The sequence below is a fragment of the Panthera pardus genome, unplaced genomic scaffold (assembly GCF_024362965.1).
Source record: "Panthera pardus isolate Hobbes unplaced genomic scaffold, ASM2436296v1 HiC_scaffold_24, whole genome shotgun sequence".
NCBI lineage: Eukaryota > Metazoa > Chordata > Mammalia > Carnivora > Felidae > Panthera > Panthera pardus.
The window spans coordinates 114630636-114653378 of NW_026526810.1; the positions used below are offsets into that span (position 1 = coordinate 114630636).

General features: G+C 44.4%; 1 long non-coding RNA gene across 1 annotated transcript in view; it reads left to right on the forward strand.

Moving 5' to 3' along the window:
- LOC109253782 (uncharacterized) overlaps positions 1–22743 on the forward strand; it is a 90216-nt gene that overhangs the window by 13095 nt on the left and 54378 nt on the right. The gene's annotated exons all lie outside the window — the stretch shown is intronic.

The window sequence follows — 22743 nt, forward strand, 5'->3', positions numbered from 1 at the left end:
AGGAAATATTATATGAAGTTGTGCTATTGCCCATCTCTTCCCAGCTCTGGGTTCAGTCATGTCACATTGGTAGCTTGATCTTGGCCATGGCAGGAGTATGTATACCAAGGAAACTGGCAGATACAACAGGGCCTCTCCTCTTAGAAAGCCGGTCATTAAGCATGTCCAGTACACCATTGCTCTGGGGTCGTACTGCTTGGGTTTAATCTCAGCTTCAGCACTTGCTGGCTGTGTGTGATGGGCAAATGACTTAACATCTGTGCCTCAGTTTATTTGTATAGTGCACACTGAGGGTCGCTTTGAGAATTGAATGAATTAATGCACATGCAGTGCTTAGAACAGTGCCTGGCACATGGCCCTTTATAGGTGTTAGCTGTCATCTAGGCTTACTGTTGCAAGATTATTCCATTCTCCCTGCTGGGGTTTGGTTTCCAGGAGTCACTCAGCCCAGTCATTCTCCCTTATTTTGCTTTCATATTTGACATATAGTTTGTTGTCTTTTCCTAGCCAGATCACAGGGTCCCTGAGTAGGAGTGGTTGGCTTTTTCTTTGGGAGCTCTAGGTCCCAACCTTTAGCTGGCTGCAGGATGGAGGCTCAGTCTCACTGACCACTGGAAACCCTCAGGATTCCCCAGGAGCCGTGTTCCCAGTGTAGTGTCCTTCTCTTAGTGGGGAGCTCCTAGGCTTGGCTGCTTGATGTGAAGATGAGAAGGATTTCAGTTGAGGCAGCCCTGAGCTGGCTGACCACTGCAGATGGCCCAGCTGCCACCAGGTGGTTGGCCTATAAATCATTAGGTCTTACCCTCCCTGAAACTAGATAAAGCTGAAGCATAAACAGCGTCTTGTGTCAGTGATGAAGCATCTGGCTCCTCCCCAGCTCTGGACAAGGCCTCACGGAACTCGCTTAGGCCCTGATTCTTTCTTATGGACAGCTGCTGTGCTTTTTGAAGAAGCCAGGAGACTGTCCTGTCTTGAAATAGCTCCGCTTGTGCCTATATTTTATCATTAGGGATTTTTTTCTTTTGGAGTAAACAGTGCTTTCTCCATAAAGTTCTGTTTTGAAATGGTGGTACCTTGGGAGACTGGCGTATTATTAAACATTTAAAATCTTAGTGTGAATGAACTTGTACATTAGCTACACATTGCTCCCTGCTCCACTGCTGTCTCTTATCAAAGTGGGTATTAATTCCAAAGAAATTCTGGAGATAGCACTGTTGTGTGTCGAATTCCTAAACCTTGCTGTACTTTCAGAATCACCAGGAGAGTCTTTCACTTAATTAGAAAAATTTTAATTTGAAAGCTCCTGACCCTTACCCCACTCAAAGTAAATGTCACTCACGTAATCTCATTACTTAAATATATGTTTATATATATTAATAAGAAATAAAAAAAATTCCCCTCAACTTATCCACTTCTATCCTGGGAAGTCTTTAAAAAGTATAGCTTTCTAAGGTCCTTCCCTAAATGTACAGAAATAGAATTTTCTGGAATGGAGTTTAGGAATCCTTATTAAAAAATATCTTCTGGTGATTATAAATGTGCAGACAGGTGTGCACCATTTCTCAGTATTGTATTTGATTCATTTCTGTATTCTCCAGCTCTCTGCCCAGGCTTGGTGCATAGTAGGCACACAGTAGGTGCTTAACAAGTGATGTTTAAACTGAAAGAGGCAAGGAGTTGGGCAGACCTGGATTGGAGCCGAAGCTCTGCCAATTTCTGTGTACCCTGGGCAGGTGACTTCCTCCTTATCTGGGAAATCGGGAAGGTAATGTGCACAATGAGAGGGTTACGGGCCAGTGGGGTCGTCCCATCCCTTGTAGGCCTCCCCTTCCTGGGGCTGTCAGGGGAAGGAAGGTAGTCAATTGCAGGGTTTAGGCAAGTCCCAGAGGGGTTCTCTATTAATTACTCAGGGGGCGCTTGTAAGCGCCCTGAAGCACTGGTCTTATGACACTGCCTTTGGGCCACAAGGATGAAAAGCAGTGCTGGAATCGATCTCCTCGCTGCCTGCCTGTGGCTGGATTGATTGGATTCCTGCTTGATATCTGCCATTAGGAGACCAACTAAAGCTAATTTCCAGCTCAACCTGCCTCAGGTCCTGAGGACTGGGGGTGGTGGTGGCAAGGAGCTTGCAGGGGAGGCCCAGGGCCCAGGCTGGGGGTGGCAGGGGAGCAGAGGGTACTGCCCTGAGAGTAGAATTGTGGGGGTGTGTGGCCTGCCGGCTTCCTGTTCAGGGGAGGGAGCTATGACCGCCTTCCACACAGTCCCATTGTGTCTTGCTGACACTTGCTTCTTCCAATCCATTTCCATCCTAGTTTTAATAATCAAGTGAATGCATCTTCTTAAATATTTTATTGAACAGGGAGACTGGAGTACCCAGGGGGAGGGAGGGCTCAGGCCTCAGCAAGCATCTTTTTGCTCTGTGGCCTCTCCTTTTGTTTGTTTGTTTTTTTAATGTTTTATTTATTTTTGAGACAGAGAGAGACAGAGCATGAACGGGGGAGGGTCAGAGAGAGAGGGAGACACAGAATCTGAAACAGGCTTCAGGCTCTGAGCTGTCAGCACAGAGCCTGACGCGGGGCTCGGACTCACGGACCGCGAGATCATGACCTGAGCCGAAGTCGGCCGCTTAACTGACTGAGCCACCCAGGCGCCCCTGTGGCCTCTCCTTTTGGAAGAAGAGTTTGGGCTTGTCTTACCAGGATCTTGGTTTCTGGTGGAGCTCTGGGGCCAGAGTGGGGAGATGGACAACAGTGAAGAGCTTGGCTACTCTGGATTTGGTTACTCTGGGCTCAGCTGTTCTGGGAATCAAGCCTCCTAGAGTTTGAGTGTGTTTATCTATAAAATAGGTTAATGATATCTGCTTTACAAGGGGGAAGGGATTCAGTGAGAAAACCCGGGAGAGGCACCTTGCACTGTTTTCGGAACATAGTAGTGGCTCAATAAACTGTTGCCATTGTAATTTTTCTTATTTTCCCTTCTATTCTAAGACCCTCCACCCCACTTTAATGTATTTGTAATCCTGTCCTGTCTTATAGCCGATGTGTTTATTTTAGGTGTAGTGTTTTGTTATCTTCCTCCCCTTAGAGCTGTTATTAAGTCAGTGATGACTTTTATAACTAAGAGTTTCTCAGACCTGAGAAAATGTGCTATCACAGACATTTGCCTCCCATCCCTCAGCTGGGACTGCAGTGATTCACAGATTTGTTTGGCCAATAACCTCTTTTCTAAAAGGGAGATTAGCAAGTGTTAAAAGTGTATTAGCAGCTAATTGAGAAAATTGAGACAGCTTTTGAAGAAAGGGGAAGGTTTGCAGAAAAGTAAGTAGCCGGGCAAGGCCTCACATGGGCGGGCAGGAAAAATATTTAGGGATGTCTCTGATCTGGAAATCTCTAGAAGCCATGTCTCTTGTCCTATTCTGCTCATATGCCCACCTCTGCTTTAGAATATTCCCTTTCCTTCTTTGTGGCTTTCTGCCTTAGAGGCACCGCTAGAGTCTGCATGTTTGAGGGTATTTGCCCATTTGTGACAGGGTGTCTCGGATCCCTGCACACAGATCAGTCTATACAATGCATTCAATTAAAAAAAAAAAACAATTTAGGGGCACCTGGGTGGCTCAGCTTGTTAAGTGTCATGATCTCACAGCTTATGAGTTTGAGCCTCATGTCAGGCTCTGTGCTGACAGCTCAGAGCCTGGAGCTGCTTCAGATTCTGTGTCTCTGTCTCTCTCTGCCCCTCTCCTGCTCATGCTCTGTCTCTGTGTCAAAAATAAAATAAAAACATTAAAAAAATTTAAAAAACCGTGAGGAAATAGCAAAATAGCAAAAATTCTGGCCTCTCCATTCATAAGTACTGCATAAGGAATTTGAAGCCGTCCTCAGTCTCTAGTTTCGTGTATATGTGCGTGTGCGTGGGTGCGTGCATGTGCATGCATTGTGCTGTGCAATTACGGGACCTGATATTTTTGAGAAAATTTTTTGCTAAAATCATCCCAGAGAATTAACACCTTGCTATAGGCACCCAGCAATCAAAAGAAGGTTCTAAGCCCACTTTGGTTTCCGGGTGCTGGGCTGTGAGCAGAGTCCTTCTGCAGTCCTGCCTTTCATTGCCATGTTCCTGTCAGGGTAGGAAGCCGATGGCTGCTTTCCCTAGAGAGAGGCAATGTGGGTTAATGGCAATGCTGTTATTGATTCCACCACCACTGCTTGCTGGGAGCTTGGCACTTGTTAAAATGCTAACTATGTAGCTGGTACTATGTTAGCTATGTAACTTGGAATACCTAGTTTGATTCCCACAACATTCCTCTTAGGTTCCATTATCAGTACCATTTGGCAGATGAGAGGATAAAATCCCAGAAGACTTGCTTTGTAATTCCCAAGTCTGCCTGACACCATACTACCGTGTTCTGAGTTCTCTGCCACAATCACTGTCTTCTAGCAACCCTGGAGAAGGGCGCTGAGCATGAGAATAAGCGTTGCTTGGAGGGGTCTTAGGGGTCCTGAGTTGTGTGTACCCCATCTGAGCCCTGCTTCTGTCCTGAATGGCCGCTGCCTGCAATCTCTCTTTGGGCTGCTCATAGCACAACTCCATGAAGCTTCATTCATGTCTTGGTACTGCAGAGGTTGGCAAACTTGCAAAGGGCCAGATGAGAGTTTTGGCTTTGTGAACCGTATAGTCTTTGTTGCAAATACTCAACTCTGCTGTTGTAGCATGAAAGCAGCCATGGATAGTTCATAAGTGAATGGACCTGTGTTCCAGTAATGCTGCATTTACAAAACTGGGTAGCAGGCTATAGATTGCTGACCTCAGGTCTGTGGCAAAGGGGTGACCTTCACTGGGACAACCACGTGGAGGGTGCCTCCTGGAGGGAGCCTTGCTTTTTGGAGACTGAGGAGTATTTTTGAGAGTGAGAGTGGTCAGCTGGGTTAAATGAAGTTTTTGTGTGTGTGGGGGGGGGGGGCATGGGGGTGTGTGTATGTGTATACTCAAAAGAATCATGTTCCTTATTTTTTCTTAATTTTTTTTAAAAAAAATTATTTATTTTTGAGAGAGAGACAGTGTGTGAGCAGGGAAGGAGCAGAGAGAGAGGGAGACACAGAATGTGAAGCAGGCTCCAGGCTCTGAGCTGTCAGCACAGAGCCTGATGCAGGGCTCAAACTCACGAACTGTGAGATCATGACCTGAGCCAAAGTCAGACGCTCAACCGACTGAACCACTCAGGTGCCCCAAATCACATTCCTTATTAAAACCATCCTAGTTTAATAATCCTTATTAAAAAACCCAAAAATTTCAGCATGAGGATAACCTTGCAGTTAGGGAAGGATTGTGTAGCTCAAGGGCTCCCTGAGTTTCCATTGTTTTTGTGGGGAGAGATTCCCTATGATCACTGCAACCGTGATTCCAGAGATGTGCTATTCCTCCCTTTAAAGGCTAGGGTCCAGTGAAGGCACAACTTTTTCTCAGTCATTTTTAGTGCAGCTAAGAGGTTCAGAGATTCAGAGGAAACAAAAGGGACAAATAGATACCAATATAAGACACATAAACATATCCAGTTTACATAGAGAATTCTGACCCTACCCCAGCCAGCTTGTCTCCAGAGGTCTCAGAGACTCTCCTGTTCCATACACTCTTCTGGTACTTTCTAATTAAGTCTTGCTTTGGGCCCAAGAATAACCTCTGTCCCTAGATAATTTGTGCCATGTTGGGTTTGTCATTATGAATGACCTCGATGAAAGACCTCATTCTCAACAAAGAGGGCCTGTGGTCATGACATGCCAATTAGTTTTAAGTAAAAAGAAAATAAGGTACATTTACAAAGAAAGAAAATAAAAATCAGGTGTAGTCCTTCCATTCAGGGATGACCACTACATATTCTCTATGCCCTTTTCTGTAAGAGGCTCGAGGTCTTTCTTGAAACTTAATTATACATCCATACAACAGCAATGACCGTGCACTAATGGAAGGCTCATTCTGTCACAGCAGAATAAGCACTGAGAGATGTTAGATGAGGTGGAGGGGAGGGGAGAGAGACTGTAGGGGCCTGTGAGGTACTGGGTGGGTGGTGTGGCTCTGTGGCTTCCTGGGTGTCCTGGCCTGGGTGCTCAGCCTGGGAGCAGTGATGAGGAGGGGGTGGTGTGGGCATGCCCCACTGTCTGAGTTGTCCTTGCCCTCCCCTGCCTTGGAAGGGAGGTGGTAACTGTTCTGCAAATGAGATGGGAGAGGGGTGGGAGCTGGTGCCTCCTCCTTGTTATCTGCAGCTGCCCATCCACCCTGGTCAATGATGCTTGTCCATCACCGCTGAGATCCAAGTCCAGCCATGTGCGAGGGGAACATCTGTTCCCACGGCTGCAGGGCCCTGCAGTCCTGGAGTCAGAGCGACTGCAGAAGCCAAACATGGGGTCACTGGTAGTGTGTATGTTGTGGGATAGAAAGGGGAGGGAGTGGTGCAGAGGGCAGGGGTCTGGTGTCATTGAGGGGGCACTGCTTGTTATTCTCTGGGAAGTTGGCACAGTCTACCCATTGGACATTGGGGCTCTGGGCCTTTTGGGGCAGGCCTGGCAGAGGGAGGCAGACAATGGCTCTTTGGGAGCTCAGCAGGCTGTGGGTAGAGAGTGAAACATAGAATGTGCTGCTCTTCTGATTCCCATGCCACTCAGCATCAGTAGAGTAATAGAGGATGAGTTTCACCTGCTACTATATTAGCAGGGCTTCCTGGACACAGATCCTTATATCTCAGAGCCCGGGTGTTCCTAGCAGGACCTTCTTCCATTTTTTTCATTAGTTCAGTCACCAGAGCTGTGTACAGGGGTTGAGGACCTGTGCTCTGGACTTAGACCAAAGTGGGTTCTGATACAAGTTCCTTTGTGTCCTGGCTGAGTGACCTTGAGAAAGAGATGAAACCTCTCTGTGCCTGTTTCCTGCCCTGAAAATGAGGATAACCATGTCTGTCTTTGGAGGTGTGGGAAAGATTAGTTAGTTGCATTAATGTGCATTAATCACCCGGCTGGTCTGTAGCTGCCAGTGGGGTAAATGTTGATTGCCTCCTCTCTCTTAGTTTGATTCACATCTGTACACTGTGGCTGTGCTCTGATGTACCCATGACATCTGCCTTTCAGGAAAGGATCAAGGTCAGTGCCTTTAAGCTCCCTGTTTGATCCTGTGATGGCCATCTGGTCCCCACAACTCACTGTTCACCCTACCAACCTATTTCCCAGGACTTACAGATATGAGAGTGCTAATGGGTCACATGGATGGCCACGACTGGTTCCCTGGCTCCTGACTTTACCTGCTTACCTGGGACCTCAGCCCTCTATCCCTGATATGTCTAGGAGTGTCCAGGGGCAAGGGTCTTGAGCAATTGCATCAGAGCTGGTCTGGAGTCTCAGGGTTTGCCTGAGCCCACTGGGTTCTTCCCCTTGCCATTCTCCCCGACTGTTTGCCAGTGGACGCTCCCACCTGATATCTCTCCATGCCTGTCCATCCTTCCTCTGAAGCCCATGAGCCATCAAGGCTGCCCCTGCACCTGTTCAAAGCATGGATTGATGACAGTAGAGTGAAGACAGAGAATTCCTTTGAGTGTACTTTTGGGGTCATGCTTTGATGGAAGGCAGCATCTGTCCTGATCTCATAGATTTTCTCTTGAGATGTCTCTCTTCAGTTTTATTTCCAGCATCCCCCAGCCCTCCAGACTTCAGACCTAGTTCTCATGAGGACTGACTGGGAGTAGGTCTGCGAGCCTGCATAGATTAATCTCTCCTTCCCAACCCTGGGCTTCCATGGATTGTGAGTTCCCCCAGAAAGATCCTGGGACCCCACAACAAAGCTCTGGTAGGCCTGCCCCCCTAGGTTCCCCATCAAGCCAGATGCCCAGGTTCAGGCAGGGAGGCCTATTGCCCACACAATTGCTCATCATTTGCCTGCAGTGCTATTGTGGGTTATCTGGATGCCTTTTTCCCACACTCAATAATCATGTTTCCTACAACCATCCACTTGCTAACCTGCTTATGCACTTTGTAATGCTCTTCTGACCCTTTCAAGTTCAGCTGGTTTTCTTTGGTGTAAGGCCAACACCCTGGGGACAGTCTGAGCAGTGCTGAATAGCATGGGCAGATGCAGCATACCCTGTATGCCATGTTCTTTCTATTAGGTGAGCCTCATGGGAAGCATGCTGTGGTTGGGGCTTCTCTGGAATCATGGGGTGTTCCAGGCAGAGCAGTAGAGCTTGCCTTCCATCTTCCCCCAGCCATCCAATCCTAATGCAGGCCTGATCTGGAGACCCACCCTCACTTTTCTGAATGCCAGTGGCCCAGCTGTGGTCAAGGTCTGATCTGTGGATCATCTCACCCACCTCACCAGGGTCACCCTCGGGTCCTATTAAATTATGGAGTCCTGAGCTCTTCCCTGGCTTACCACCATTGTATCCATTCAGTGCTTTAGGGTGGAAAAGCTTATAAGCAATTCGGGCCCTGAATTGAGCCCTGAAAGGAAAGAAGTATTGGCCACAATATGTTAAAAAAATTGTAAAATCAAAATTAATAAATGTTTAATTAAATATTTAGAAATGTAACTGTCAACTTATCAACCGCAAGTCTGTTCACTCTCACATGGTTATGTGTCATTTATATTTAATGCGGGATGCAGATGGCTTTTAATCTGTTCATTGTGTGGGGTGCCTGAGTGGCTCAGTTGGCTGAGCCTCCAACTCTTGATTTCGGCTCAGGTCAGGATCTCAAGGTTCAGGAGATGGAGACTTGCGTCGGGCCCTAGGCTGACAGTGTGGAGCCTTCTTGGGATTCTCTCTCTCTCTTCCTTTTTCTCTGCCTCCCCCCCTCCCCACCCCCATACACAAATAAACTTTAATCTGTTGATTGTGAGGTAGGGTGGCGCCCCCACAGAGTACCTGGGGCCTCCTTCAGTCTTCAGATGGCTCTGTTCAGACCTTATGAAATCTGAATCTCTGAGGGTAGGATGAGAAATCTGCATATTCGTCGGATTTGCCAGGTGATTACCAGGAATGCTAGCCTCATGGCCTTCCTGAGATTGTCACAGTGCTGAGAGAAAGTCATTGAGGGACTAGAGCTGTATGTTGTAGGGTGTCAGTTCCCAAAAGCAGAGATCACAATAACCTCCAAGGAACTTAAAAATAACACAGGTGCCTGGGCCCCACTCTAGGCCTATTCAATAAGCTCATTTGGAGTGGGGCCTGGGAATCTTCATTTAAAAAAAGTTATTTAGAAGATTCAAATGATCAACTAGATTTGGGAACCACAGAATTGAGAAAAGATACCAGACCAGGGCTTCTCAAACTTTGATATACAGAGTGATTCCTGGGGGTCATTTGGGTAAACCTTAGGTTTTGACTCAATCAATTTTGGTCAGAGCCCCAATTTTGTGTTTCTGACAAGCCCTTGCCATGCTGCCACTGGTTATCCATAAATCATATTTTGAGCATAAAGGGTCTGGACCCTGGGCTGGAATCCTGGCTTAGCTACTTAGCAGATAGGAAAGCATGGTACATTATAGTAACATCTGAAAGTCCTAGAAAAGAGTTTGCAATTAGCTTACCCTGGGCTTGGAGTTTTAATATAGGGCCCAGGAGTGGGTGAGGTTTGGTTGGTTCAGTCCACTCTTCTTGGCTCATCTGTGGATTGGAGTGATCTCACCATGGCCAAGGTCACTCTGTGGATTTCTCAGGTTGCAGCCAGGGTCCAGTTTGCTGAGCCCTTCTTCTCTTGGCTTCCTAGTCCCTTGTCTTCAGAGATAGGCCTACTTAGAAATTCTGTGAAATACCTAGTAGCCTTTAATAAATTCCTTTTCTTAAATTAGAGTGGATTCTAAGAACCCTGATTGATAAGTGCATGGAGGGGCCAGGAATGAAAGCCATAGAAAATATTAGAAGTGGCTGTTCCATTTTACCATCTGTGCTAGGTCAGGCAGCTGGGAGTTTCAAGTTCTTCTCTTTGTCCTCTGAATGCCCTGTAATTTATTTCCTTATACCGTGTGAGTGTTTTTGTCTTGATACTTTTTTTGAAAGACTCTTGAGGGTAGGATTGGGTCTTCATTCACATTTTCATTGATTCATCAGTCAGTATTTGTTGAATGTCAACTATGTGCCAAGTACCAACAGCCTTAACCTGGGTTTCCCAGAAAGCAGAACCTGAGATGGATGGCTTATGTGGGAATCCTTTATTGGGGAATGATCGGAGGTAGGGCAGGAGTGAGGGACAGGAACAGCAAAGCAAGGAAGGAGGGGAAGCTCAAACAGACTGCACTATTAAGTTGGCCGCAGCTATGGGTGACTTAGTGATAGACCCCATGGGACATCTGACCCTGTGAAACATATCTCAGGACCACCTGTCCAGGGTGGGTGAGGAAGAAGCATCTATACATCCACTTCAATACCTCGTGTGTATTCGTTTCCTTGGGAGCCATAACAAATGACCACAAACACAGAAATGCATTCTCTCACAGTTCTGGAGGCTCCAAGTCTGAAATCAAGTTGTTGGCAGGGCCGTGTTCCCTCTGGAGGCTCTAGGGAAGTTTCCTTCCTGGCTTCTTCCTTGCTTCTGGAGGTTGCTGGCACTCCTTGGCTTATAACTGCATCGTTCTGATTTGTCTGTCTTCACATGGCCTTTCCCCCTCGTGTGTCTCCAAATCCTTCTCTCCTTATAAGGCTGCCGGTCATTGGATTTAAGAGCCACCCTAATCTAGGATGACCTTATCAAGTTAGGACTTGATTATATCTGCAAAGATCCTATTTCCAAATAAAGTCCCATTTGCAAGTATGGAAGTGAAAAGGGTAACCTTTGTTTCTCCTGCTCACAGCACTACTCTGAATACTTCACTTCTGATACCAGATGTGTCATTCCAGGCAAGTCTCTGACACCACTGGGTGTCCTACAACTTAACTCAATTCTGGCACTGTCCACCTGGGTGTAGAGTTAAGTCCCACAGGTTAAGGGCTCAATCCCATCCTTCAAAGGCAGGTTGCAATCCAGGTGTCACCTGTGCTTCTGACAGACTCACTATAAAGGGGAAAGTTCCATGACCTCTTCCTTGGGCTTGATAATTTGTTAGAGTGGCTCACAACTCAAGAACACCGTTTACTTACTAGATTACTAGTTGAGTATAAGAGAACACAGCTCAGGAACAGTCGGCTGGAAGAGATGCAGAGGGCAAGATATGGGGGAAGGGGTGCCCAGCTTCCATGTCATCTCCAGGCATGCCACCCTCCCAGCACGTCTATATGTTCATCAACTTAGGAGCCAGTACTTCAGGAATTTTTATAAAGGCTCTGTCATGTAAGCATGATTGATTAAATCATTGCCCATTAGTGATTGACTCAATCTCCAACCCTCTCCAATCCCTGGAGGTCTGGGGGTTGCGCGATGGGTGGGGTTAAAATTTCTAGCCTGTAATCATGGGTGGTTCCCCAGACAAGCAGCTGCTGAGGCTCTCCAGGAGCCTCTAGCCACCAGTCATCTCATTAGCATACAAAAGATACTTAGGCCTTCTGGAGATTCCAGTGATTTTAGGAGCTGTGTGGCAGGAAAGGGAACATATGTATTTCTTATGTCACAGGAGGTTAGGACTTCAACTATCTTTTTGAGGTTGCAGTTCAACCCACAACATCACGGTTAAAGGTTCTCCCCATGATGCTAACTCTACTGTATTCCAGGTTGCATATACATGGGTGCCAAGGCGATCTACTTGGCACAGAGGACCCTTAGGGTAGGGGGGTGAGAAGTTCTAGATGTGGCCCTAAGGGGATTGGACTGTCAGGCTGCACCTGTGTTGGACCTGTCAGCAGCCACTCTGAGCTGTGTGCCACAGCAGGGGCTGGAATAAGAGATGAGGCTAGAAGCATATAAAGTGGTGCATATGGGGGAGTCCATACTGGCAGAAGTAATGCAGGTAGTGGATTCTCACCACTTGTGCGCCAGACCCTGTGCTAAATACATTAGAGGAATTTCACTTAAATTTAAATTTCACAACATTCTTACATAGCAGGTGCTATGATCCCCATCTTACTGATGAAGAATTTAAGGTTCCAGAAGTATGGCTTACTCGGAGCCAAACCTCCCCTGCTATAGAATGTAAGCTTCATAGGAGCAGAGACTTGGCTCAGTGTGATCGTCTCAGTACCTAGAACAGGTATACATACAGTATACAGTCGGTGCTCCATAAATGCTTGCCTAGAAATGATAGGGCTTGGATTTGAATTAGGCAGTCTGATGCCCAAGCCCATGTGTTTAATCTAACAAAGAATCTGTGTGAGCAGAAAAGAAAGGTGCTGCCCTTCTCATGAGCTACGACTCCTTTCAAAGGCAGGCCTAAGTGAGTAATAAGTATTCTGTTGTAGGATGGCCCTTCTTTAGGTGGCAGATGTGCAGTGGATGCCACATGCACGCTTGATGGGTTGGTGCTGGACTCACATGGCACAAGATTTGCGTTTTCTGCCTGGTCTGGCCCATCCTCAGGCACTGGGTTCTGGTCCCTTCTGCAAAGGCCAGACTTGGCCTGCTGGATGAATTTCACGACACTAATAAACATTCACACCTACCCAGAGCATTTAGACATTTAGAAAATGGAGCCTAAAAGCTTTGTGCAGCAATGTGCATTTCTCCTGCAAGCCTGGGGAACATTAACTGGAACACACACGCTACGGAAACCGGCTGCATCATTATTGGAACTGATGCACGCTTACTCCAACCAATCTATTTTTATTTGAAGCACTTACGTTGCATGAAACTGAGCATAATAACTACAGTCAATAGAGATGTATTTGTTTTTATTTAAACTCATAAATGTGCTAACGCCAATAAAGATTTTTTTTCCCTCTGAAAAGTAAGGCATGTATGGAGGAGATGGAAATTTATACATCCATCAAGCCAGGAAAGCCCATTTTCTCAGAAACCATTTTTTGAATTGCCAGTGATTTATGGTGGCAGACCGAAGATGGAGTTGGTGAGGTAGGGAGAAGGAGCAGGAGAAAACCTATCCATGTAGTTAATTTATTTTACTCCGTTTAAAGAGCAGAGGACTTAAGATGAGAGAGTGGAGGGCAGGGGTGGGATATCTGCATAACAATTGGATTCTAGGAATAAGAAGTTAGACTCTCATTGTCTTGAGTTTTGCCTAAATATACTTGGGGAATTTGGAGATCAGATGGAATGGTGAGACCAGTGCCAGCTTCAGAAGGTCTGGATTTGCTACTATCTAGCCATGTCACTTTGACAAAGGTCTTGGGCTTCCTCATCTATGAGCAGGACATCAATATTGGTGTGGCTTGGTGGAGAAGGGCACAGGTTCTCTAGAGCCAGACTGCTGAGATTCAAATCTTGGCTATGGCTCTGTTCCCTACGACTGCGTGGCCATGAGCAAGTTACTCTACCTTCCTAGGCTCTGGTTTCCTCCTTGATCTGAAAGGGGATGATCATGCTACATACCTCATAGCCTTGTTTTGAGGTTTAAAGAAGTAATGCACATAAAGGACTTAGAACATAAAGGTCTGGCACATGACGAGCACCTGATTAGCTCTTTTCATCAGGACAGTTAGAACAGGAAGTTACAATGTAGTTCAGAGCCCTTCATTTTACAGCTGAGGAAACAGAACCAGAGAGGCCCTGTATAAGTTTCATATTACTTCTGTAACAACCAGAACACAGAAGACTTAAACCACACACATTATCCTGTTGCAGGCAGGCCTGGATGTCAGAAGTCCAGTGAACCTTACAGAGCTAAAGTCAAAATGTCCACAGGGCTAGTTCCTTCTTAGGGTTCCAGGGCAGAATGTTCCTTGCCCCTTGTAGCCTCTAGAGGCTGTCCATGTTCCTTGGCTTGCAGCCACACCACTGCAGGCTCTACTGCCATGGTCACATTGCCGCCTTCTCTTTCTGGGCTCCTGCCTCCCTCTCCTTGCAATGACATCAGGCCCACCTGGAAAATCTCCCATCAGGATCCTTAACTTACCTACAGAGTCCTGTTTACCATGGGAGGTAACCATTTGCAGGTTCCAGGGATGATGGTGTAGGCTTCTTTGTATGGGACAATGTTCAGCCTCCCATAAGTCTTAAGGTCACATAGCTGGTTAGCAGGATGGACTGATTTTGAGCAGGAGATTTCTGCACTCACGTTCTTTTCATGACCTGGTGAACATGCTGTTGGCTGCCTTGGCTCTTGAGATGACAAAGTGACTGGCCTGGAGGCAGCTGGCCAGGGAGAGGATATGCACTTGAATGTCTGAAGCCATTTGGAGCTTCCCGAGGGCATGTCTCGTAAGCAGTCTACCATCCTGAGGTTGGCATATGAGGTAGGCAGTCTGGATCCAAAGCTTGGCTGGTGTGGAGCTGGGGCCTTGCCATGATATGTCCAGGGGGTGGAGTGTGAAGGATGGAAAGAGGAGCTCACTCAGCCTGGATCTGATGGGTCAAAGAGTGGATTCAGGGTGAATAGGATGACAGGGAGGCCCAGGAAAGTAAGAAGGAAGAGACCTCTGAGTGCTTTAGAGCAATGGTTTCCAAACCTAACCAGCTGTGGCTTTTTTTTTTAAAGTATACTCATTAAGATGGCTATCATCAAAAACAAAAGCAGAAAGTAACAAGTGTTGTTGAGGATGTGGAGAAATTGGAACCCTCACACACTGTTGATGGGAATATAAAATGGTACAGTCACTGTAGAAAACAGTATGGCAGTTTCTCAAAAAATTAAAAATAGAATTACAATGTGATCTAGCAATTCCACTTCTGGGCATATGTTTAAAAGTGTTGAAAGCGGGGACACAATCAGATATTTGTGCATTCATGTTCATAGAATTTTTCATAATGGCTAAAAGGTATAAGTAACCCAAGTGTCCTTAGATGGATGAATACACATACAATGAAATATTGTTCAGCCTTAAAAATGAGGGAAATTCTGGGATGCCTGGGTAGCTCAGTTGGTTAAGCATCTGACTCTTGATCATGACTCAGGTCGTGATCTCACAGTTTGTGGGATTGAGCCCCACATGGGGCTCTGCACTGACAGCGTGGAGCCTGCTTGGGACTCTTCCTCTCTCTCTGCCCTTCCCCTGCTTGCATGTACATGCTCTCTCTATCAAAATAAATAAAGAAGCTTTAAAAAAAAAAGAAAGGAAATTCTGATAAATGCTATAGCACAGATGAACCTTGGGGACATTATGTTAAGTGAAATAATCCAGTAACAAAAAGACAAATGCCTGATGATTCTACTTCCGTGAAATACCTAGAGTGGTCAAATTCATAGAGACAGAAAGTAGAATGGTGGGTGCCAGGAGCTGGGCAGAGGGTGGTGGGTAGTGGAGAGTTAATGTTTAATGGGACAGAGCTTTAGTTTGGTATATGGGAAAGTTCTGGAGATAGATGGCAGTAATGGCTGTATAATATGTGAATGTACTTAATGCTACTGAACCATATACTATAAAGTGGTTAAAATGGTAAAAATAAATAAATAAAACATGCTACAAAGAATACAAACCAAAAACCTAGAGAGAAAGATAGCTCGTCAGGGAGCTGCCTAGGATGAAATGGGACAAGGTGCCTATGCTCTGATTTTCCATCTCCTTTTCACCTTCCATGGGGGTGCTGAGATAGCTCCCTGCAACCCTGGAGCTCTTTGGGTGGCCATCAGGATAACAGCATTTAAATTCTTGCCATGCTAATTGAGTCATGGAGTCTAGTGTTCTGTAACTCCCATCCGTGGCACCTTGTTTGCACTCCAAATTCTCTTGCACTGTAGGAAAATCATTTCTATCCTTGAATGGGCAATGGTGGTGGAGAAACACTGGCCTGGGAGAAGACTGGGGCAATGCTGTGCCTCCCAGGAGTCCATTTCTGGGCTCCTAAAGTACCCTATGGTGGCTGCATCACATCACCTTAGCCTCTAGTGGCAGTGAGACTCTGGGATTTTACAGGAGGGAGGACACTGAGGGCATTCATGGCTGTCATTTTCCCCAGTTGGACATGCCTCCCTCTGCCCCCTAAGGTGTGCTGACTGCTAGAAGCTGTCCAAGGCTTAGCCAGAGTGGGTTCTGAAAGGGGAGTTTAGATCAGGATGACCGCAGAGGCTCTGCTCCTTCTGGATTCTTGTGGCTGCCCTAGCCTGTACCTCTGACCACTGAACCAGGTGTTGGTTTTAGCAAGTTGGGATGGAAGGGACAGTGGGAAGGGATTGGAAGCCCTTTGCCTGTATAAAGGGGTCAAGAAATACCTGTCTAGTGACAGGCATATTGAAAGGCTCCCATGAGTGATACAGCCCATGATATTATAGGAAATTAGAGATGAGAGCTGTTACCATGCCCTGGAGGGCCCTGGGGAGGCATCAGGGCCTAAAAGTGAACCATGAAATGTAGGTGGATGTATTAGTAGTCTTTCAGTTGTACAGGGGTAAAAAAGGATCAAGCAAAGAAAAAAAAGTTATAGCCAAAAGGTCCAGACATAGATTTAACGTGAGGCCTTATCTTGGTTCCCAAGTGATGTCACCAGGAACCTCTTTCCACCACTCAGTTTTGCTTTCTGTGTGTTGGCTTCTTTTTCCCCACATGTTGGCAGCATGGCTTCTAGAAGCTCTAGGCTTACACCCTTCTGCTGAGCAGTGAGGCACGTGAATAGGCTGCTTCTGTGAGGGTAGAGGTTTCATGCAGGAGATAAATTTGGAAGAATAAAGATCAATTTTATTTTATTTATTTAAAAAATTTTAATGTTTATTTATTTTTGAGAGGGAGAGAGAGAGGGGGGAGAGAGAGAGAGAGCGTGCAAGCAGAGGAGGGGCAGAGAGAAAGGGAGACAAAGAATCTGAAACAGGTTCTGGGCTCTGAGCTGACAGCACAGAGCCTGACATGGGGCTTGAACTCATGAGCCACAAGATCATTACCTGAGCCTAAGTCAGACATTCAACTGACTGAGCCACCCAGGTGCCCCTAAAGATCAATTAAAGAAAAAAAGATGGGGTTTAGGTTGTAGCTATTGTCAAATGCTAAGGTAAAGGTTTGGGCTTTATTGCAGGTTTAGGAATAGGAAAGTACCATGGTTAAATTGACATCCTGGGAAGAAAGGATTGGTGTAATGAAGTTTGGACCAGGAAGCAAGAGGCCAGGGACTGAGTCATAATTTAGAAGAGTTCTGTAGAAGTCTAGAGATGAGTGGGGGGCCTAAAGTGACCTGCAATGGTTGTCCCACCCCCTGTGTTGTTGGGACTAGCATAGTCACCTACGTGTACAGTCTAGAGTCAAAACCAAGGGCTCAGTAAATTTCAAAGCTTGAGTGGGTGGGATGGCTGGGTGGATATCCCAAGTCTTAGACAAGGCCATGCAAATGGGTGGAGGTTGCATGAAGAGATATATAAATGTGAGGAACCACAGTGAGAATATAACTGTGTGAAGTTCTACTTGGGGTAAGCAGGTCTCAACAAGACCAGTGCCTATTGCCTCCAGCCTGCTCTTGGAAGCCCTGAGGATGTTGCCCACATGGTTAGCAGAGATTAGGACCCAAATATTTCCCACTTCTAACTTGCTGGTCATCTGGTACCAGGTCATTCTTTTTGCTAGAAAACTTTAGCACCTTCTCCCCTTTCAAGGAAAACCAGAAGCAGTCTTTATATAATTTGTTGTGACAGGAAAGATTGGCACCAAAGAATATTTTCCTCTCTACCCCACGGCACTCTGTTGTTCTTTTTCTTATCTTGTGCAGATTGGCAGGGGTAAGTTGGGCTTTCATAAATTAAGAACAAAGATATGGAATGTCTACCATGTGACATGTTAAATCTTGCGGTAGGTGCTGGGACCAAAATATGAATAAAATAAGATTGTATTACACTATTGTTATTATTGTGATTCTTTTGATAATAGAGAGGAACCCTGGCTAATGTAAACCAAATGGGCAATTAATAGGAGGGGTATTGGGATGGTCGCCAAAATCTGCAGAAGAGACTGGCCAGGTCTCTGGAAGAGCAAGAAGCAGGCTGTCTAGGGTTCCTAGAGGGTTCAGTTGCCTCCTTATCAGAAGTCTCTCCAACCTCATATCTCTTGAAGTCTCAAATTCCTGAGAGGATCTGATTGGCTCAGGCTTGGATCAAGTTTCTTTCTTGGGACTGATAAACTGTGACAGGAGTTTAAGATGATTTGTCACATAGCAAAGACACGGCTATCCTTGGGAGATAGACCATTGCTAGAGAAAAGAAAATAAACTGCTGCTGTGAGTCAGGCAGCTACTCAAACTGGTATTTACTACAAAAGCTCCTGTTCCAGAGGCCTGTAGACTAATTCCACTCATTCTTGGTCTGGGGTGGTTGAGGAAGGCTGATCCAGTATGCCCCTTGATTCCTCCATTTTCACACTTGTGTGAGGGTTGTCCCATCTCTTGACAGGAAATAATGTACTCCAGACATTTGGAAATGCTTAGTTCATCTTTGAGCAAAACAAGATAAACGGACCTATTTAACTGATTTCTAGGTCACTTATAAGGCTGGAAATTCTACATAGTACCTTGATGCCAAAAGGGGCAGCTTAGGTATTGCCCACATTTCCATAACAGCTCCCCTCAGGACATTTTGCAGTAGCATCAGCAATGGGTACACCAGTGAAGACTTCTTCTTTATCATTCTTTTAATATACGATCAGTTAAATTTGTGGTCATTTTTTTCCCCCTTCTGGATAGTGTTTGTGATTGGTATTTCTGTTGCAAGTGGGTCAGAGCCTAAATAGGTCATGTTGGCTCTCTAAATGTGGTAATCCTGAAATGAACAGGGCAGGGGAGGGAGAAGTGCTTAACTGGATCCAAAGGGATAAGGAAGGTGGGCTCAGGGTCCCACTGGTGTTTTGGGGGGCTAGAAAACCCTAAGTGAATGGAGGGAAAAATGGCTATGGGCTTTGGACAGTGGAAGACGGTGTATGTGAGAGCAGTTCTGCTTCCCTCTGACCTGATCTGTGAGGGTGATAAGAACTGGCAAGGATTTGGATCTTTCAGAAGCAGGGGGAGTAGCTGTGGACTAAATTGTGTCCTCTAAATTTGTATGTTGAAATCCCAACCTTCAGTATCTAAGAATATGAGTGTATTTGGAGACAGAATGGTTACAGAGATCATTCAGTTAAATTGGGGTCATTACGGTGAGCCCCAATCCAATCATATGACTGGTATCCTTACAAGAGATTAGGACACAGGCATATACCGAGGGAAGACCATGTGAAGACATGGGGAGAAGATGGCCATCTACAAGCCAAGGAAGAAAACAGCCCTCCTGATACACCTTGAAAATCTTGGATATCTAGCCTCCAGAATTTTTGGAAAATGTTCGAGCCACCCAGTGTGTGACTTTGTTAAGTAGGCTAAAACAAGGGCCTTTTATAAGGTGATAAGTTATATCATTCTCTGCTTTCTCTTCCATAGACAAACTTGGCTTTTTGGATTCTCTGTGTTTTGGGGGTGGGGGTGGGGATAGGCTCTGCTCTTGGAACTTATTGGCCCAGGATTTCTGGGGACAAATTCTGCTTTTATCGATAGGTTCCTTTTTTCCATGGCTTAAGGAACTTTCTTATTTGACAATTCTGCAGCTGAGAGAGACTGTCTGGGGCTGACCTTGAACCTGAGCCTAGGACTCAACAATTTTTTTTTTTCCTGCATTCCTACCATACTTTCATACTGAATGGCCATTTCAGGGTAACTGCAGGAGGAATGGCCGAGGTCGCATCATTTTTGTAGATAGAGAAACTAGAATCACAAAGGGACTTCCCTTGTCAGGGAGCTAGAAACTTCACTGGGATGAATCTCAGTTTAGCCTGGTGACTTTTGATTACTCTGAGATCAGAACTTGCATTTCAGACACTGTCCAGCTGCATTTCCCTTGTGAAACCTGTCTTAAATTCTATGTTTATTCAGTTCTTCTGGTTAAAGGCATTTGAGAGCCTTGAAAAACTATCTGGGAGGGCTATAAAGTGTGTGTTTTTTTTTCTTTTCCCAGTATTCTAAAAAAAAAAAAAAAAGCCAATGTTTGAATGTTGATCACTGGACTATAGACATACAATTGATTTTTGTATATTTATTACATAGTTTTTGCATGTTATGTAACCTTGGTTATTAGTTTTTGGAGATTACATTAAATTTCCTACATCAACAACTATAGGTTGCATAAAGACAGTTTTACTACTTCCTTTCTAATTTAGAGAAATTTTTAAAATTTCTTTTTCTTGTGTGATTGTATTGGCTAGGACCTCCAGGAAAATGTTGAAAACAGTGCTGAGAATGGACATCTTTTTCTTATTCCTGATCTTTGCAGGAAAGCTTTCTGTCTTTTACCATTAAGTATGATGTTAGCTGTGGCTCTTTTATAGATGTCTTTTGTCAGGTTGATGAGATTCCCTCCATTCCTAATTTGCTGAGAGTTTCATTGTTTTTTGTTTTTTTTTTTAATTCAGGAATAGATGTTGGATATTACCAAATGCTTCTGTGTGTATTGACATCATATAGTTTTCTCTTTTAGTTTGTTAAATACAATGAATTTCACTGATTTTTGAAAAAAATACTAAATCAGTCCTGCATTCCTAAGGTAAATCCCACATGGTTATATTATCCTTTATCATATTGTTAGATTCAATTTACTAAAATACTGCTCAGGATGTTTCCATTTACGTTGGCTGGGGAATATTTGTTTGTAGTTTTTTTTTATAATATATTTGTCTGGTTTTGGTGTCTGGATAATGTTCGCCTATTAGAATGAGATGGGAAATTTTCCTTCCTCTTTAATTTTCTGGAAGAGTTTATATATAATGATGAGTATTTTTTCATGTTTGGTACCATTCACCAGTGAAGACACTGGACCTGAATTTTTCATTTTAATAATTTTTTTAATGTTTATTTATTTATTTTGAGAGAGAGAGAGAGAGATAAAGAGAGAATGTGAATGGGGGAGGGACAGAACGAGAAGGAGAGAGAGAATCCCAAGCAGGCTCTGCATCATCAGCGCAGAGCCCTACATGGGGCTTGATCCCATGATGCATGAGATCATGACCTGAGCCAAAATCAAGAGTCAGACACTTAACCAACTAAACCACCCAGGTACCCCTGGACCTGAATTTTTCTTTCTTGGGAGATTTTAAACTACAGATTCCATTTCTTTAATACATATAGGACTATTCACATTACCTATTTCTTCTTGAGCAAGTTTTATCAATTTGTTAGAAAGAATCTGTCCATTCTATCTATGTTGTTGAATTTACTAGCAAAAAGTCATTCATAAAATTGCCTTATTATTTTAATATGTACAGAAGCTATAGTGGTATCATCTGTATCTTCATTTCTGATATTAGTAATTTGTATCTTCTCTTTTTTTCTAACCTAGCTAGAGGTTTATGAATTTTATAAATTCTTTAAAAGAACCAGCTCCACCCCCCTTTCTTCCTCTTCTTCCCCTTTCTTCTACATCGTTGATTTCAATTCTAATGTTTATTACTTCTTTTCTATGCCTACTTTAGGTTTAATTTACTCTAGTTTTTCCAGTTTCTTAAAGCTTAGATCATTGATTAGAATCCTTTATCTTGGGGCACCTTGGTGGCTCAGTCCGTTTGGTGTCTGACACTTGATATCAACTCAGGTCATGATCGCAGAGCTGTGATATGGAGCCCTGTGATGGGTTCTGCACTGAGTGTGGAACCTGCTTAAGTCTGTCTGTCTCTTTCTTCCCTCTGTGCCTCTCCCCCAGTCATGCACACTCTCTCTCTCTCTCTCTCTCTCTCTCTCTCTCTAAGATAAAAAAAAAAAGGGGGGGGTGTCTGGGTATCTCAGTCAGTTGAGTGTCTGACTCTTGATTTTGGCTCAGGTCATGATCTCATGGTTTGAGAGATCAAGCCTCATGTCAGGCTCTACACTGACAGCTAGGAGTCTGCTTGGGATTCTCTCTCTCTTCCCTCTCTGCCACTCCACCATGTATGTGTGCTCTCTCTCCAAAAAAACAATAAAAAAGAACTCTTTTTTCTTTTCTAATATAGGTGTTAGTGCTATAAAATTTCCCCCAACTACTGCCTTAGTGCCATCCCACAAACTTTGATATGTTGTATTCTCATTTCCATTCAGTTACAAATACTATCTAATTTTCCTCTTGATTTCTCTGTTGACCAATAGATGACTTATAAGTGTGTTATTTAGTTTCTAAATATTTGAGTATTTTCCAAAGATCTTTCTCATATTTATTTCTAATTAAATTCCACATGGACAGAGAACATGCTTTGCATGACTTGAATTCTTTTAATTATTGAGGGACTGCTTTATAACACAGGATATAGTTTATCTTGGTAAGTATTCTGTGTGTACTTGAAAAGAATGTATAATGTGTTGAGTAGAGGGTTATCTAAATGTCAGGACAAATTATTTGATAGTGTTCTTCAAATCTTTTATATTTTTACTGATTTTCAATCTACTTGTCCAGTCAGATATTGAGAGAGGGGTACTGAAATCTCTGACGGTAAATGCATCATCTTTGTCTATTCCCCTTGCAGTTCCATCAGTTCTTAATGTATTTTGAAGCTCTGTAATTAGGTGTATAAGTTTTTAGGATTATATCTTCATTTTATTTTATTTTATTTTATTTTATTTTATTTTATTTTATTTTATTTTATTTTATTTTTTTAAATTTACCTCCAAATTAGTTAGCATATAGTGCAACAATGATTTTGGGAGTAGATTCTTTAGAGTCCCTTACCCAGTTAGCCCATCCCCCCTCCCACAACCCCTCCAGTAACCTTCA